The sequence below is a fragment of the Pseudorca crassidens genome, chromosome 1 (assembly GCF_039906515.1).
Source record: "Pseudorca crassidens isolate mPseCra1 chromosome 1, mPseCra1.hap1, whole genome shotgun sequence".
NCBI classification, from domain to species: domain Eukaryota; kingdom Metazoa; phylum Chordata; class Mammalia; order Artiodactyla; family Delphinidae; genus Pseudorca; species Pseudorca crassidens.
Window position 1 is genome coordinate 35,228,961 of NC_090296.1, and position 14,501 is coordinate 35,243,461.

At 39.0% G+C, this 14,501-nt stretch overlaps 1 protein-coding gene across 2 annotated transcripts in view; it reads right to left on the reverse strand.

Annotated features, from left to right (window-relative positions):
- The window catches only part of PALS1 (protein associated with LIN7 1, MAGUK p55 family member), a 102,879-nt gene extending 89,707 nt beyond the window's left edge, over nt 1-13,172 (reverse strand). For both annotated transcript variants that reach the window (XM_067732810.1, XM_067732817.1), the window contains exon 1: nt 13,014-13,172. The gene's annotated coding sequence lies outside the window, so the exon portion shown is untranslated. The remainder of the gene's footprint in view (nt 1-13,013) is intronic.
- Between the last annotated feature and the right edge of the window lie 1,329 nt (nt 13,173-14,501).

Genomic DNA, 14,501 nt, shown 5'->3' on the forward strand with positions numbered 1-14,501 from the left:
TACTTTTGCTGCATCCCATAGGTTTTGGATTGTTGTGTTTTCATTGTGATTTGTCTCTAAGTATTTTTTTATTTCCTCTTTGATTTCTTCAGTGTTCTCTTATTAAGTAACGTATTGTTTAGCCTCCATGTGTTTGTATTTTCTTTACAGATTTTTTCCTGTAATTGATATCTAGTCTCATAGTGTTGTGGTCGGAAAAGATACTTGATACAATTTCAATTTTCTTAAATTTACCAAGGCTTGATTTGTGACCCAAGATATGATCTACCCTGGAAAATGTTCCATAAGCACTTGAGAAGAAAGTGTAATCTGCTGTTTTGGGATGGAATGTCCTATAAATATCAATGAAATCTATCTGGTCTATTGTATCATTTAAAACTTGTGTTTCCTTATTAATTTTCTGTTTCAATGATCTGTCCATTGGTGTAAGTGAGGTGTTAAACTCCCCCACTATTACTGTGTTACTGTCGATTTCCTCTTTTATAGCTGTCAGCAGTTGCCTTATGTAATGAGGTGCTCCTATGTTGAGTGCACATATATTTATAATTGTTATATCTTCTTCTTGGATTGATCCCTTGATCATTATGTAGTGTCCTTCCTTGTCTCCTGTAACATTCTTTATTTTAAAGTCTGTTTTAACTGATATGAGTATTGCTACTCCAGCTTTCTTTTGATTTCCATTTGCATGGAATATCATTTTCCATCCTCTCACTTTCAGTCTGTATGTGTCCGTAGGTCTGAAGTGGCTCTCTTGTAGACAGCATATAGATGGGTCTTATTTTTGTATCCATTCAACGAGCCTGTCTTTTGGTTGGAGCATTTAATCCATTCATGTTTAAACTAATTATCAATATGTATGTTTCTATTACCATTTTCTTAATTGTTATGGGTTTGTTTTTGTGGGTCTTTTTCTTCTCTTGTGTTTCCTGCTTACAGAAATTCCTTTAGCATTTGTTGTAGAGCTGGTATGGTGGTGCTGAATTCTCTTAGCTTTTGCTTGTAAAACTTTTGATTTCTCCGTCGAATCTGAATGAGATCCTCGCCGGGTAGAGTAATCTTAGTTGTAGGTTCTTCCCTTTCATCACTTTAAATATATCGTGCCACTCCCTCCTGCTTGTAGTTTCTGGTTAGAAATCAGCTGTTAACCTTATGGGAGTTGCCTTGTATGTTATTTTTCATTTTGCCCTTGTTGATGTCAATAATTTTTCTTTGTCTTTAATTTTTGTCAATTTGATTACTATGTGTCTCGGCATGTTTCTCCTTGGGTTTATCCTCTCTGGACTCTCTGTGCTTCCTGGACTTGGGTGGCTATTTCCTTTCCCATGTTAGGGAAGTTTTTGACTATAATCTCTTCCAATATTTTCTTGGGTCCTTTCTCTCTCTCTTCTCCTTCTGGGACCTCTATAATGCGAATGTTGTTACGTTTAATGTTGCCCCAGAGGTCTCTTAGGCTGTCTTCATTTCTTTTCATTCGTTTTTCTTTATTCTGTTCTGCGGCAGTGAATTGCACCATTCTGTCTTCCAGGTCACTTATCCGTTCTTCTGCCTCATTTATTCTGCTATTGATTCCTTCTAGTGTATCTTTCACTTCAGTTATTGTATTGTTCATCTCTGTTTGTCTGTTCTTTAATTATTCTAGGTGTTTGTTCTTTAATTATCCTAGGTCTTTGCTAAACATTTCTTGCATCTTCTTGATCTCTGCCTCCATTCTTTTTCCGAGGTCCTGGATCATCTTCACTATCATTATTCTGAATTCTTTTTCTGGAAGGTTGCCTATCTCCACTTCATTTAGTTTTCTGGGGTTTTATCTTGTTCCTTCATCTGGTACATAGCCCTCTGCTTTTCATCTTATCTATCTTTCTGTGAATGTGTTTTTTGTTCCACAGGCTGCAGGATTGTAGCTCTTCTTGCTTCTGCTGTCTGCCCTCTCGCTAATCATTCTTGATACATCATCTCAATTAATCCTCAAAATAAAGACTCTGAAGGGGATCAGAATATTCCACCCCAAAATGTGACACTGGCATAAGGATTATTGTGAGCTAAAGGCAATTAAGAAACAGACACAGGGAGCTTCCCTGGTGGTGCAGTGGTTGAGCATCCGCCTGCCGATGCAGGGGACATGGGTTCGTGCCCCGGTCTGGGAAGATCCCACATGCCGCGGAGCAGCTGGGCCCGTGAGCCGTGGCTGCTGAGCCTGCGCGTCCGAAGCCTGTGCTCCGCAACGGGAGAGGCCGCAACAGTGAGAGGCCTGCGTACCATAAAAATAAATAAATAAATAAAAAAAGAAACAGACACAGGAAAAAAACCTGTCCTCCCCTATCAGGCTTAAAAAGCACAGCATAAATTTCCCTTTTTAAAGCTAGCATTAATTTCCATTTGTAAAGGTACCATAAAGAGGACCTCAAAAAAAAAAAAAAAAAAAAAGAGGACCTCAACCCTGGGAGTTGACTCTTATCAAATCAGATGACACCAACTTAAATCTGCATAACAAACCTTACTAAAATAACCTTTATATTCCGTTAGTTCCCCCCACATAATTACCTTCCCACAATTTACAGCCCCTAAAAGCCTCTTTTCCTTTGTCTTGTCTGGATTCCACAATTTATCATTCAGTCTCTCTGCTTCTTTGGTCTTCAATTCTTTTCTTTGAAGGTCTCCATATGCATAAGTAATAAACCATTTCTCCTGTTAATCTGTCTTTTGTCAGTTTAATTTACAGGGCCCCAGACAATGAACCTAGGAGGAAAGAGAAAAAGGTTTTTCCTCCCCTAAAGCCTTCTGAATCAGGCACAAGTACAACCCCCCACAAGTACAACATTCCTTATTCTGCAGATAACTAATCAGATTTTCACAGGTAAACTTGCCCAGAGTCACACACAAGTCAAGAAGGGTCAAGAAGGCATTTCAGCACAAGTCTGACTCCATAGTCTGAGTACTTCATCGGCGCAAGGTTTGTAACTATAATGTCTATCAGTAAGAGCCCACAAAAAAGCAAGACAAAGCCATGAGCAAATTCATCTGCTCATATTTATATCTTTGTAAATAAAGTGAATCAAGAACCCTCCACCCACAATTAAACACACTTACAGCCAAAAGAGGATAAATGGAATTGTTTTGAATCTCAAATTCTCTCAGGTTACAGGAGGTAACTAGATTAGAACAGTCTCTGGGATGAAACTCACAAGTAAGGCTAAGGTTTAACAAGTAAATGATTAAAAAGTGCAAACTTAACATGCACCTACCTTGTGCCATATGAAGCTGTGAGATACTAAAATAAAAAGACATAGCCCCTACCCTTAAGGAGTTTACAATTTACAGGTTCAAAGTTCTTCACTTTAATTCAAGTACAATTTAAACACTAAATTCAAGATGGTTTTCCCAAAAAAAGATCTTAATCTTACCAAAAAGACAGTGTTAAACAAGGTAAGTCTTAAGGCAGGCTAAAATACAAAGTAGAAGAATCCAAGGGCTTTGGAGTCAAACTGAATTCAAATACCCGCTATCAGTTACAATAGGACTCTGGATAAAATAATCTCTCTGAGCCTCTGTTCAGTCACAAAGTTGTTAATGTTTAAAACTATATACAGGGCTTCCCGGGTAGTACAGTGGTTAAGAATCCACCTGCCAATGCAGGGGACACGGATTCGAGCCCTGGTTCAGGAAGATCCCACGTGCTGCGGAGCAACTTAGACCATGCACCACAACTACTGAAGCCCACGCGCCTAGAGCCCTTGCTCCACAACAAGAGAAGCCACTGCCATAAGAAGCCCACACACCTCAACGAAGAGTAGCCCCTGCTCGCCGCAACTAGAAAAAGCCCGCGTGCAGCAATGAAGACCCAATGCAGCCAAAAATAAATAAATAAAATAAATTTATGTAAAAAACAACTATATACAAAGGATACAGCATACTGCATGACACATTAAGAGATGGGGCAAGGTATACAGTTCTGGGTAGGAGTTAGGGGAAAGCAAAAAGTACTGTAATTTAGCCAAATGCACTACTACTCTCACTATAAAATTTAAGTATAAAAGGGTAAGATGTAAAGTATAAAAGGATAAGACATAAAAGGAACACCATCCCTTTAGATGCCTACAAAGAACCATCAAATTTCCTTTCATAAACTCTTAGGTATCTACTGATTACTCTTAAGTGAATCATTATTTTGAAAAACACCTGCAGCTTATGTGTATAGTTCTCAGACAAATCACTTGGATCAGAGGTTTAACTCTGGGGTTCATGATCTAATTTCCATGAATTCCCTGATATGCACAACAGTGTGTGTGTTTTGGGGGACAGGGCCAAACGACCATAAGACTCACAAAAGATTAACAGACAGTTAAGTTTACATGTCCAGTATTTATAAAGTAGAGTTTTCAATGTGAGGCAATTTGAAGAAACTCAATAGTTTACGCTAAAAGAGTATGGCATTATCTAGTATGTTGACCATTCCCCTATGCCATCATCCAGCAATTTCACTCCTAATTATATACTTTGAACAGTGCTGTCAATAGAACTTTCTGCAATAATGGAAATATTCTATATCTGCACTGTGCAATAATAACATAGCCACTGGCCATATATGGTTATGAAGCACTTGAAATGTGGCTAGTGTAACTGAAGAGCTGAATTTTTAATTTTAGTTAATTTAAATTTAAATAGTCATGATTGGGATTGACATATATACACTAATATGTAGAAAATAGGTAACTAATAAGAACCTGCTGTATAAAAATATAAATGAAATTCAAAGATAAATAAATAAATAGTCATGTGGCTAATGGCTACCATACTAGAGAGCACAGCCCTAGAGAAACACATGTACATATTAACCTTGATAGACTAAACGTGTAAGGACATTCATGGTAACATTACTCATAATAACCAAAAGCTAGAAACAACTCACCAACAGTAATACAGTTAAATAAACTGTGATATATTATTTTTTTAATAAACTTATAATTCTGTAACATTATAAGTACAATCCTACAATTTATTTGCATATTATTTGAGCAATTCTCTGACTGCCCGTTTCAAACAACTATTAAATTCTCTTAATCCAACCTAATCTCTAAGGGACTGTCCATACTTATTTCAAAGCCAGACCTCTGAGGGCAGTGACTTTATCTAATACTTCTCTATATCCTGCCCAAAGTCTTCACATTGTAAGTATTCAGTATTTACCTATAATTTTCTGAATAAACTAGTTAGGAAATCTGAGGCAGACAAAAGTGTGCAAAAGTGAACGATGATTACTTGTAGAACAAAGGAAAACCAACTCCTTATACATAAATATCATACAGATAATATAACCAATGTAAAGCAGAATTTTTAAAATCTGCTTAAAAACAGAAAACTTTTCTTTCATATTAAGTATAATACAATTATATTCTAAGCTGTAACTGTATTTAAACAATAATATAAAGTTTTCTTAGTAAAATTTGATAAGACTTTGCAACAGCTTCTGTTTAAGCTTTAGGGGGAAAATGGAGAACGTGGGACAAGAAAACTAGATTTCTGGGAGTCCAGATGCAGGTGATAACAGAGCTAACAAACCAGGCAATGGTGCAATGAAAAGAGTACTAGAAAGATTATGCACCTGGTATGTGAGATCCAACTCTAGTCCTGCCACCAACTACTGGCGCAAAATTATTTCAACATCCACCTATGTGGCATCTCTGCCTCTGATCTGTGAAGGAGCACAAAATTTTTTTTTGGAGGGGAGTTAAAAATCTCGAATCCAGCTTTATCCTGACAGTAATTCAGAAGGAAAGAAAAACAACTTTCTGACGCTTCCCTTATGTCCCAAACATTACACAAAAATGAGTACCTAAATATGGGTACTTTTTAAGTACAACCAAATCCTAGCAGAGCACCTAGTTCAGTTCACTCACAGGAGGCAGTCAATTAACTTAAATGAATGCAGTCTTAAAGGCACTTCTGAAGCACACAGAATACAGAAAACCTACTTCTTAGGTCAAATCAAAGTAATGCATTTTAAGTGACATTATCAAACACTTTTTGTGACAATGTAAAATCTTCAAAACATGAAATTATATTTCAACACAAATTCTCAATTTTTTTCATGTGAAGTTTCTGATACTATTGTGAAGCCAAACAGTTATAACTTACATGGCCAAAAAGCATAATTCAAAAGACAATTTAGCTATAAACACAACTATAATTTCTAATATTTGGAATAACTAATTAGATATACTACACACTGTAAAATAATATAAAATGGTGGGGTGGTGGGAGCAAATATTTATTGAGTATCTACTATGTGTCAGAATATTTTGCTCAGTGCCTTCCATACCCTATTTTTAACCTTTTAAATCATCTTCCGAGGTGGCCACATGTTAAAGATAAGGAAAGTAAGGGCTTGGCTGGGAATTAGAGCATGGAATAACCTCCCAACTCAGCTGACCCTAAGGGTCTTTCTGCTACATTACTATAATTATTTTCATTTCTCCTGCTAACTTTTTGCCCAAAACCAAAGTAGGCAAACTAAGCCCACAGGCCAAATCAAGGCATACCCTGATTTTAACAAACAAAGTTCTACTGGAACACAGTCACATTCGTTTGGCCATCTTTGCACTGTAACAGCAGAGTTGAGGACCTGCAACAGAAATTATATGATCTGCAAAGCTTAAAATATTCACTATCTTGCCCTTTAAAGAAATCTGTCAACCCTTGCCTTAAAGGATCAATACTGCCAAGAACCTCAGAGGCCTCAAAACTTCGATGTTTAGGGTCTTTGAGACAACTAATAACTTAAGAAGGAACTTTAAAATTATGTGGGAGAAATTGCTTGAATTTTTATAGTGATTAAATCATATGATAAGCCCAAATTTATAAAAATGATAAAATTAAACAGCTTGACTATGAAGTTACTGAAACCTTATTCTTCTTTTTTTTTTTTTTTTTTAGCCGCGCTGCACAGCATGCGGGATTTCAGTTCCCCGATCAGGGATCGAACCTGTGCCCCCGGCAGTGGAAGCACAGAGTCCTAACCGCTGGACCACCAGGGAACTCCCCATGAAACCTTATTCTTAATAATTAAACTGTCTTCTGTAGTCTGAACTGATGGAGGAAAAATTTCACAATTCAACATACTAAAGAATATTTAATAAGCATGCATCTTTTTACTACGTACCCACATTTTTCATGAAAGAATATCTTCAGTATAGCAAAACAGAGCCTGGCTTTTTCTTATAAGTACTTTAGTTTATATTTCACTTCACACTTTTTAATACGTTCACTTAATTCATTATACTTGGACCAAGCCAAACATTTATGTGATCACTCAAGGGTCTATTATTGATCTTCCGGTGTTGAGGAAGGAGCCTGTTTTCTTCCTGTGGTTGTTTTCATTCCAAGTAAAAAAAAAATCTCCTAATTAAATCATTTTATCTTCATTCAAAATATACTTACTATCCAAATACATTTAAACAACTTGCCTAAATTAAGCCAGCATGAGGAATGCTTGATTACAGTGTCACAAATAATATTTCCTTTCTCCATTTAGTAATTTTAAAGAAGCGTCCTCCAGTGGTACAGTGTATAAACTCCAGTATAGACAGATCAAGAAAACTTAAGTCCTACCAACATGTAAAATTTACACAACTGTTAATGAATACCTTGATTTATCTGACTTTATAAACACTTTGGTTCACAAAATCTTATGTTCAGTTTCCTTGTTTATTTTTAAGAAAAATGTTAATGTCAAAGAAAAATAATCCAAAATGATTTAGTTTGTAACAACGCTGGAGTTATTCCCAGAAACATGAAAGGCTGCATCAACATTTAAAAATTAATCAGTGTAATTCACCATATTAACAGATTAAAGAAAAAAATTCAAATGGTCACCTCAATAGATGCAGAAAAGCATCTGACAAAATTCAACATCCATTCATGATTTAAAAAAAAAAAAACCCAAACCCTCAGCAACCTCAGAACAGAAGAAAACTTCCTTAACCTGATTTAAAGAATCTACAAAATGACCTATATCTAACATTATATTTTAAAGGTGAAAGACTGAATGCTTTAAGATTGTGAACAAGGCAAGGATGTTCCCTTTCAACACTCCTAATCAATATCTCACTGGAACTCCTAGACTGCAAAGTCAAGAAAAAGAAAAGACATACATATTAGAAAGAAACATTTCTCTATTCATAGATGACATGACTATCTCCAGAAACATTACTCTATTCATAGATGACATGACTATATCCTTAGACAAATGCCATGCCAAGAAATATACAGGAAAAAGCTCCTAAAAGTTATAAATGAGTTTAGTAAAAACGCAGGATACAAAGTCAACATACAAAAATCAATTATACTAGCAATGATCAATTGGAAACCCAAGTTTTTAAAAATGATCATTTACAATAGGACTAAAAAACTGAAATGCTTAGGTATACATCTAATATTTGCAGGATCTACATGTTGAAAACTACAAAACATTCATGAAAGCAATCAAAGACTTAAACAAATGGAGAGAAATACCATGTTCATAGATTGGAAAACTGCCTTGTTAAGATGTCAATTATCAAGTTAATCTATAGATTTAATACAGTCTCAATCAAAATCCTAGCAGAATTTTTTTTGATATATCAACAAGCTGATTCTAAAATTTAAGCAAAAGAACTAAAAGAGCTAAAACAGTTTTGAAGGAAAAACAAGTTGGAGAACTCACATTACCTGATTTCAAGCCTTAATTTTAAAGCTGTATTAATCAAGACACTATGATATTGGCAAAAAAATTGATCAATGGAACACAGGAGTCTAGAAATAGACCCACACAAATGTAGTCAAATGGTTTTTGACCAAGAGACAAAGGCAATTCAATGGAGAAGAATAGTCTTTTCAACAAATGGTCATGGAACAACTGAATAAACGAAACTCAACCTAAACCTTTCTTTATACAAAAATTAACTCAGGACTTCCCTGGTGGCACAGTGGTTAAGAATCCGCCTGCCAATGCAGGGGACATGGGTTTGAGGCCTGGTCCAGGAAGATCCCACATGCCACGGAGCAACAAAGCCTGTGGGCCACAACTACTGAGCCTACGCTCTAGAGTCCAAGAGCCACAAATACTGAGTCCGCATGCCTAGAACCCGTGCTCCTCAACAAGAGAAGCCACCGCAATGAGAAGCCCACACACCACAACCAAGAGTAGCCCCTGCTCGCCACAACTAGGGAAAGCCTGCGCACAACAACGAAGACCCAACGCAGCCAAAAATAAAAAGAAGAAAATTCAATTTAAAAATGGGAAAAGATTTGGAATTTGGACACTTCACCAAAGAAGATATACAGATGGCAAATAAGCAAAGAAGAGATGATCATCATCATTATTCATGAGAAAAATGCAAATAAAAACCCCAATGAAATACTGCTATATACCTATTAGAGTGACTAAAATTAAAAAGGTTGATCATACCAAGTGTTGATGAGGATGTAAAGTAACTGGAACACTCATACACTGCCAGTGGGACTACAATTCAGCCTCTTTGGAAAACCAGTTTTACAGTGTATAGTTTCCTATGCTGCTTTAACAAATTACCACACATTTAGTGGCTTAAAACAACATAAATTTATTATTCTCAGGTTCTGTAGGTTAAATATCTGACACAGGGCTCTCTGGGCTAAAATCAAGTTGCTGGCAGAGCTACAGTCTTTTCTGGGAGTTCTAAAGGTTAATCCATTTCCTGGCCTTTTCCTGCTTTTAGAGACCACCACATTCCTTAGCTTGTGCCCCAAATTCTCCAACCTCAAAACTAAGAACTCTGCATTTCTGTCCCTGCTTTCATTGCTACATCTTTCTGACTCTATCTTCTCTTTCCCCTTTAAGGATCGTCAGGATACACCAGCACAGCATCTGGATAATCCCAGGATAAACTCCCTATTTTAAAGTCAGTTGATTAATTCCATCTGCAACTTTCATTCACCTTTGCCATGTAACCTAATTTATTCACAGGTTCTAGGGATTAGAACATCTTTGTGGGCCATTATTCAGCCCACCACAGTTTTTTCTTTAAATAAACATACACTTCCCAGAAATTTCACTTGAAGGTGCTTATCCAAGAGAAATGAAGGCTTATGTTCACGTAAAAACCTGTTGGCAAAGATTTATAGCAGCTTTATTCATAGTCCAAACAAACAAACAAAAAACTCAAATGTCTTTCAACTGGTGGATGGATAAATTGTGATACATCCATACAATGGAATACTACATTCAGCAATACAACAGAAGGAACTGCTGATACACCCAACAACATGGACGGCCACTCAGATGTATTACGCTAAATGAAAGAAGCAAGACTCAAAAGGCTAAATAAACACTGTATGATTCCATTACCTGATATTCTAGAAAAGACAAACTACAGGGAAAGACAACATCAGATGCCAGGGGTTAAGGGTGGGGGAAGAGCTGACTACAAAAGAGCAGCTCAAGGAAATTGCAGGTGCTGGAACTGTTGTGTATCTTGACTTTGGTAGTTGCACAGCTCTATGCATTTGTCAAGACAACTGTACAACAAAAAGAGTTAATTTCACTTCACGTAAATTAAAAATAAAGTTAAAACCTCTGTGAAAGAAGGAAAATAATTATATCATTTGTCACCCATCAGATTGGCACAAATTTAAAAATCTGACAATGCCAATCTGACAATTCCAAGTTTGGACAAGGATGACTCATATACTGTTGGCAGGTATGTAAATTGTTACAACTTTAGAGGATAATTTGGCTGCAGCTAGTAAAGTTGAAAATGCACATCAACCTATGGTCCAGCAATTCATTCTAGGGAAAACTTCACAAATGTGCTTAAGGGGATATGCACAGGGATGTTCATTAAACATTGTTTGAAATATTGAAAAACTGAAAACAACCCTTCAGTCAGGGAATGAATTAATTGTGGTTAGTGGTTATTTAAAAAAGAAAAGGAAAGAAAATGCAAGATGGAAAAAAAAATCAAAGAAGGGTAACTTATTGGTTTGTTTATTTAACAACAGTATATAGTCAAAAGAACACTGTACTTGGAATCTGAAGGCAAGCATATTAGCACTTAGCTCCAACTCTGCCACTAACTAGTCTGTCTATAAACCTCACCTTCCTTTTCCTGGAAAATGAAGAGGTTAGACTATACAAAGACTAAGATTATTTCCAACTCAACAAGAACACTGATACAAAAAAATGGACCAACTTTCTTGGCATGTCTGTGATGAGCTTTTTAATCATATAATAATAATTTAGAAAGACCATACAAACTCCTAAGCTCACCCTACTGACTTGGGTAACCTTCATATCCTTTTGCATTTTAACATTCTAAACAAGTTAATATTAATGAGTCCACCTTGTCAAGTTCAGATCAGTCTGGCCAAAAGTCATTGAAGTACATGGTAAGATTTACTTGATTTTGTTTTAACAAAGATAAAATGACAAATTGCTTTCCGTATTTTTTGCCTGTTTCACCTACAGAGTTCCTACATTATAATTTAATAGCTTTCACCTGCTACAATAGTATAGACAGCCTTTTAAAACTTACAGGGACTTCCTAGTGGCACAGCGGTTAAGAATCCGCCTGCCAATGCAGGGGACATGGGTTCCAGCCCTGGTCCGGGAAGATCCCACATGAGCAGAGAAACTAAGTAAGCCCGTGCGCCACAACTACTGAGCCTGCGCTCTAGAGCCCGCGTGCCACAACTACTGAGCCCGCAAGCCACAACCACTGAGCCCGCAAGCCACAACCACTGAAGCCTGCACGCCTAGAGCCCGTGCTCCTCAACATGAGAAGCCACCGCAATGAGAAGCCCGCACACCGCAACGAAGAGTAGCCCCCGCTCGCTGCAACTAAAGAAAGCCTGCTCTCGGCAACGAAGACCCAACGCAGCAATTAAAAAAAAAAAAAAAAATTGTAATATGCCAAGTCCACAGGAATCTAGTAAAAAATCAGTAGTTCATAATCCAAAAAGCTTATTTAACAATTTCATTATCCCAGTACTAATACTTCAAAGACACTAATAACCAACATGCCATTTGTTCCTATTGCAGAATTTATTATGTTATTAATTTCCGGTATAATCCAAAGGCATAATTAGAATACTATCATTAACATATACACTGAAAAAAACAGAAATATTAACTCCTTTCACCTTGTCATTAAAATCAAACTTTCAAAATTCTTGTGCTACAGGCTTTCCAAATCTAAATTCTCACAATCCTAAACGAGTATGGAGACAAAACACACACTATGTACTACGAGAAACCTTCTGGCTATCAGATTTTAATTTCAGCGCCAAATGCCAAGAAAAACCTTTCGACCGAAACCTAAATTCGAACACCTTACCGTATGTCAATCAACTAAACAGAGGTGAGTTATTATCATTAGGAAGTTACATAATTTGCACCAAAGATTGTTTAAAGCCTCTCATTAAAAGTAGCTTAAAACAATTTACAGGCTTCAAAGCTCACCTTGCAAACTTAGAGTAAATTATCAGAAACCATGAAGAAGATTAGGCTCTTCTTGAAATGGTTACGAGGAAGCAAGTTGTTTATTTGTTTAAAGAATGCAGCGAGCAGCCGAATACCAGCAGCTGAGTCGGGCAGAGAAACGCCAACTACATTCCGTCTTCTAAAGAAAAGTGTTCTTCGCCCCGCCGATCTCCCGGACCCTGCCTGGAGGGAGTCAGGAGAGTCGCGAACTCGGGAGCGCGGGCGCAGAGAGAAGGCGCCTCCCCGCACCTCGGGCCGGCCGGGCAGGAGCCCCCGCCGAGGTGAGTCGTTCACCAAGCCAGAGGGAGTGGGCACCGCCAGACAGCGTTCCTCCGAGGGACAAAGGTTGGGCTCACGCCCTCCGCTGCCGACCCGGCGCCGGCTGCCTGCAGCAGCCCGGGGTCCCGCCCGGGCCCGGCGCGTGGGGGAGGGGGTGAGCCCGGCTGCCCCTCCCCCGGCCGCTCGCTGGGACCTGTTGATTAAGACCTCCACACCGAGCCGCTGCTGGTCCGCCTCTTACCTCCGCGCCACGGCGGCCGCCGCTTCTCCCGCCCTGGCCTCTCCCAAACACTGCAGAAACGACAGTTCCCCCGCGGCACTTAAAATACCGGATAAAGAATCCAGAAACTCGCGATTCCCCACCTCACAATCCTTAGTCCCCGCCCCCGCCCCACCGCCAGTCGCCGCCGTCGCCGCAGCCGCCCCCGCCGCCCCCAGCGACTCCACCTCGAGACCGCGCACGCGCTCCCGGCGCTGTTAGGCAGAGAGCCTGGCGCGGTTCGCCCAATCCCGAGCCGGCGCGGAGAAAGGGCCCGCTCATTGGTCCGCTCCGCAGCTCCGGGGGCCGGATCGCACACGCACTCGTGCGCCTCAAGTGGAAGAAGCGAAGTTCTTCGCGCTCAGTCGCTGGGGAACAGCTTTCGGCTTGAGTCTGCGGGCCAGGTTGTGGGAGGACGTGAGGTTTCCCTAAGACGCAATGGGCGGGTTAACGCTCTTGCAGACCTTTCTTCTCTCCCTGAATGTTTGTCAGCTCCTGAAGAAAATCTGATTCCTCTTGAGGCGACTCCTCGTGTCCTGTGAAACATATCACACAATATAACATTTGTGTAAAAAAGAACCACGACATACCTGAACACCTGGATGTGTGTAGTGTCCCACAAAAGAATTCTCTGCTACCACAGAAGACGCCACAAAGCTAGTACGTAGGACCGAGTTCTGAAAACCAGACAGGAAGGTGCCAAGGGCCACAGCTGTTTCACAAAACTCAAGTCCCTGGCTCAACCCACATCCAACGCAAGGAAATCCAGATAAACAGTCTTCAGGATTCCCTAGAAACAGCCATATCCAAAAAGGAAAAAAAAAAAAAAAAAAGGTTTGCGTGTGTGTGAAGAGAGACCTAGTTCATTTTCTAAGTTCTTAAATGCATAAAATAAGTAATAATTCAAGAAATTTCCTTTGGTTCCTCAATGAATTTTTTTCCCCTTTAGCTCGGGGTTTCTCAACCTCAGCGCTATTGGCATTTGGACCAAATAATTCTTTCTTTGGGGACTGTCCTGTGCAATTTAGGATGTGTAGCAGCACCCCTGCTCTCTTACCCACTAGATACCAGCAGCACCACTACCCCCATTTGTGACCCTCAAAAATGCCTCTAAACGTTGCCAAAGATCTTCTGGGGGATAAACTCACTTCCATTTGAGAACCACGGATCTAGCTGTTCAAAGAAACGGCCTCCTTATAAAGTAGTCTCTCTACCCATCCCTTCCAATTGCCTGGCCTCAAGCAGTTTTGCAAAAGACCCCACCCAAATGAACCCTCCAGCTACCTAGCCTTGCTTCCCCAGCTGCTTGGACTCCTGTCACAGAGCCCCATCCTAATAAAATGCTGACAACTCTCTGAGATAGCAGCTACTGACCTCAAAATATGTGGAAATTCCTTTGTGAAATGCTATACAAATGTTAATTATTATCTTTACTTTCTAAAGGTATTTTCATCTTAAAAAAGGGTAGAA